Source organism: Lathyrus oleraceus, chromosome 7 (genome assembly GCF_024323335.1).
Source record: "Lathyrus oleraceus cultivar Zhongwan6 chromosome 7, CAAS_Psat_ZW6_1.0, whole genome shotgun sequence".
Classification (NCBI taxonomy): domain Eukaryota; kingdom Viridiplantae; phylum Streptophyta; class Magnoliopsida; order Fabales; family Fabaceae; genus Lathyrus; species Lathyrus oleraceus.
In genome coordinates, this window is record NC_066585.1 from 460,865,056 (window position 1) to 460,869,083 (window position 4,028).

Consider the following 4,028-nt stretch of genomic DNA (forward strand, 5'->3'; position numbering starts at 1 on the left):
AGGAATCTTTACCGCTTTTATTTATCGCTTTCTAGGTAGATTTAAATTATTGTTTTTGTTATTTCCTTTTGTTATTTTTGTTAAAGTGTCAGTCAAGTTAAATATCAATGTGATGTCGAGTCTTTATGCGTGGTTTTCGTTATTTACTAATTCACCCATTTGCTTAAGCCATACAATATTTTTTTGCAAAAATCTAGACTTAGAGATACAATGCATCTTTTAAAAATTCTAACCTATAAATAAAACTGAGGTTGAATTGTGGAGATTTGGAAAAACTTTGTAAGATCAGTATTGTTTTAATACCTTAAATCTCCCAAATATAAGATCGATTTGAGTACTTGTCATGCCATAACTTTAAATTCTATCCTTTAATATTTCCTTAAGTAGTTTATCTAGCAGTCAACACCATCCTAGCACACACTACGCAAGAAGTCAATGCAAATAAGTGTATGATTTCAGGCTTAAAAGAAGAAAAGATTACGAAATGCATGAAAAATGTTGTTCCCTCTAAGTTAGGTGATCCTCACCCCCAACGGTATCACCATCTTTAACTGTTATTTGAGCCAAAGTGCGAAAAAGAAATAAATAAATAATGATGAGATCATAGTCTTTAACAAATTATCTTGCTATGAATGTGAAAGGATAACGGACTTAATGTGATTGCACCAGAATGAAAAAGGATAAAAAGAAGGTTTAGTAAGGTCGGCTTAGGCATGACAAAATGATTCAGATTGGTTTGTATAGGAGGGAGACTTATGGTTGCAATATTACGACTATGTGTTCCAACGACACCCTTAGTGTGGAAGTGAGTACCTGTTAATACAATTTTGAACTAAAGTAAAGTTTATAGACTAGAATGAGTATCCGAATGCAACTGTGTCTTCTACGAGACTTGATAATGTATGCTGCAAATATTTTACAAAACTTTTTTCATATACGCGACATTTGCTTGAGGACAAGCAAAGGTTTAAGTATGGGGGAGTTTGATAACGCGAAAACGTATCGTATTTTTGGCTTCATATGCATTGCTTTTTACTTGATTAACACTTATTATTACGCAATATTCTACGTTTATTACAGGTATTTATCGAATGAAAGATTTACAGCAAGGAAAGTGGAAAATAGCAAAAAGGAAAAAAAGAGAAGAAAATGGAGAAAAATAGAGATAATGGGACACCACACCCAATGGGCTTGTGGTGCCCATCACCTAGATGTGTGGCACCCGCCATATGAACCAAAGGAGGTGGTGGCGCCCTCCACCAAGCATGAAGATTTGTGGCACTTAGCCCTATAATTGTGGCGCTCGCCACGGAGTCAAAGAATAGGGTTGTGGCAACCGCCACAACCTAGTCTTCCCCACTTTTTCTCCATGATTCTAGGCACGAATCCACTCACCTTCGACTACAAATTAGAAATGTGGAAAATGTATAAGGAGGGAAGTTTATACACGCCAGAGGGACGCTCTCTCTCTCTTCTTCCAGTTTTCAATCTACGAATTATTTTTAGTCAGAATGATTTTCTTTTAGTTTCCTAGGCAGTTTTTCCTACTTTGTAACAGTGATAGTTTCTCCACACCGGGGACTATTGCGATTTATTATTTACGCATTTGAATTTAATTATAACAGTTACTCATTGCCAAAGCCTGCCGACATTATTTTAATCAAAGAATCAAGATTTAGTTCCAGTTCTCAATTCGTAATCCAGGTTTTATTTTGATTGTTATTTTATTTATTTATGCCTTATTGCATGTTTGATTTTCCAAATAGCATGTCTGTTACCGGATCTATGTCCGACTAAACCCTTAGGTATCAGTATGTAAAGACCTTTAAAAGGACGGGATTCGTAGAAAATTAGTGTTAGTTTTTATAAAACTTATTTTTCCGGTTTTTAGTTTCTTATTTTAATCAAACTATTTTTCGTACGAGAGTAGAAAACAAACTAAGGTTACGGTCAACAAGAACGAGAGTTTGAGATTTTAACGAGATAGCTGAAACTAGGCATTAATCCTAAACACAGCGAGAGCGCTTTAGGATTAATTAGACTTTATTCATATTCAAAAATTACTTTTAAACTCAAAATAAGACCGCGAGAGCCAAGCATTCTGGTTTAGGAGTATGGTCAGAGTCAATTAAAACGAGAGTGTGAGACTAAGTCTTTTCTATAAATAATTTCTACTGAAGAATATTTTGACCAATAAGATTACACCAACTATCTATTGGATCCCCGAAGGTTGATGCGTTACATACTGATATCCCCTCTATCTCATATCTTTATTAATATTCTATTTACGTTATAGCTATTTCTCTTCATCCCTCCAATCTTAGAACGATCATCAGCCTTAGATTTACATAGTAACATTAGATAACAATACGTTCAATTATTAGTCTTTGTGGGTTTGATAATCTTTAAAACTACGCGATAGGACTTTGCACTTGTAGTCACGATTCCCATATACTTACTAAGTCGCGATCAAGTTTTTGGCGCCGTTGCCGGGGACTAATTTAGTCGATATCGTAACTCCAGTGTTGCCCAGTATAAACTAAGACAAACTATTTTTTTTCCCTTTCTACATTTATCGAGTGTATGCCAAGTACTCGCTCTCAAGGCGAGAAATTAAAGCTACAGTTCGACGAACCTGAGCGTTATCTTAGATTAGAACGCCGGATACGAGACTTGATACGAGAACATCGTATCAAGATAAATCTTCCTGACCTTAACATCCCTACTTCAAAATCAGTTATTCAACCAAAGATGAACCATATAACAACATTGTTGCCCCTGCCATCGAGGCGGATAATTTTGAGCTAAAACCTTCGATGTTGTCAGCTGTACAACAAAACCAATTTTCAGGTAGTCCCACGGAGGACTCGAACCTACATTTGTCATTATTTTTGCAATACGCAGACACAGTGAAAGTGAATGGTGTCAGCCCAGAAGCTATAAGACTACGTATTTTCCCATTTTCATTAAGAGATAGAGCTAGAGCTTGACTCTAGTCTCTACCATCCAACTCTGTTACTACGTGGAACGAGTTGAAGAAAGTCTTCTTATCCCGATATTTCCCACCTAGTAAGACAACTATGCTAAGAGCCCAAATAAACAGGTTTAAACAAAAGGATAATGAATCACTTTTTGAAGCTTGGGAGAGATACAAAGACATGATGAGGCTTTGCCCACATCACGGTCTAAAAGAATGGTTGATCATCCATAATTTTACAACGGTCTCTTATATAATACAAGATTGATAATAGACGCCGCCGCAGGTGGCGCACTGATGGATAAACCATACAATGAGGCCTATCAACTCATTGAAAGTATGGCCCAGAATCATTACCAATGGGGAAGCGAAAGAACCTCTGGAGAGAAAACTCAAACGAAGGGCGACATGCACGAATTAAGCAGTCTTGACCATGTCAACGCCAAGGTAGATGCTCTTACTCAAAAGATAGACAACTTGACCATAACACCAGCAACCACCGTGGCTGCCGTAGCACCAAACTCTGAGATATGTGGAGTTCAAGGGCATATTTCCCTAGAATGTCAACTCTTGACAGGAACCTCCACAGACCAGGTGAACTATGCTTAAGGAAATCCTTACTCAAACACCTATAACCCAGATTAGAAGAACCATCATAACTTTTCATACAAAAACAATAATGCATTGTATGCACCAAACCATCACCTGCTGTACCACCAGGATATCATAAAGCTGCCACAAATACTCAAAATGCTCTTAGGAAATCAAACTTAGAAATAATGATGGAAAACTTCATAGCTACCTGTCGCAACCTGAAAAAAGGAATGCGAAAAAACAACCGGCGAAAAAAGAGAATGACAGAAGAGTCGCCACCGTGCGTTATTTATCCCAAAGGAGGGAAAGGAAACGCTCGAAGTAAACCTGAAAAGAGGAAAGGAAAAGACAAGGTCTCGCAACCAAATCTTGGGTTCGGGAGCCGATTATGCGAAGGGAAGGTATTAGCACCCCTACGCATCCGTAGTACTCTACGGGATCCACTTTTGTTGTTCTT

At 37.4% G+C, this 4,028-nt stretch overlaps 1 non-coding gene across 1 annotated transcript; it reads right to left on the minus strand.

Annotated features, from left to right (window-relative positions):
* Nucleotides 1-3,080: 3,080 nt before the first annotated feature.
* Nucleotides 3,081-3,187, minus strand: LOC127109976 (small nucleolar RNA R71). The gene has a single exon (XR_007797216.1). It is a non-coding gene; the product is annotated as a small nucleolar RNA R71 (small nucleolar RNA).
* Nucleotides 3,188-4,028: the final 841 nt, after the last annotated feature.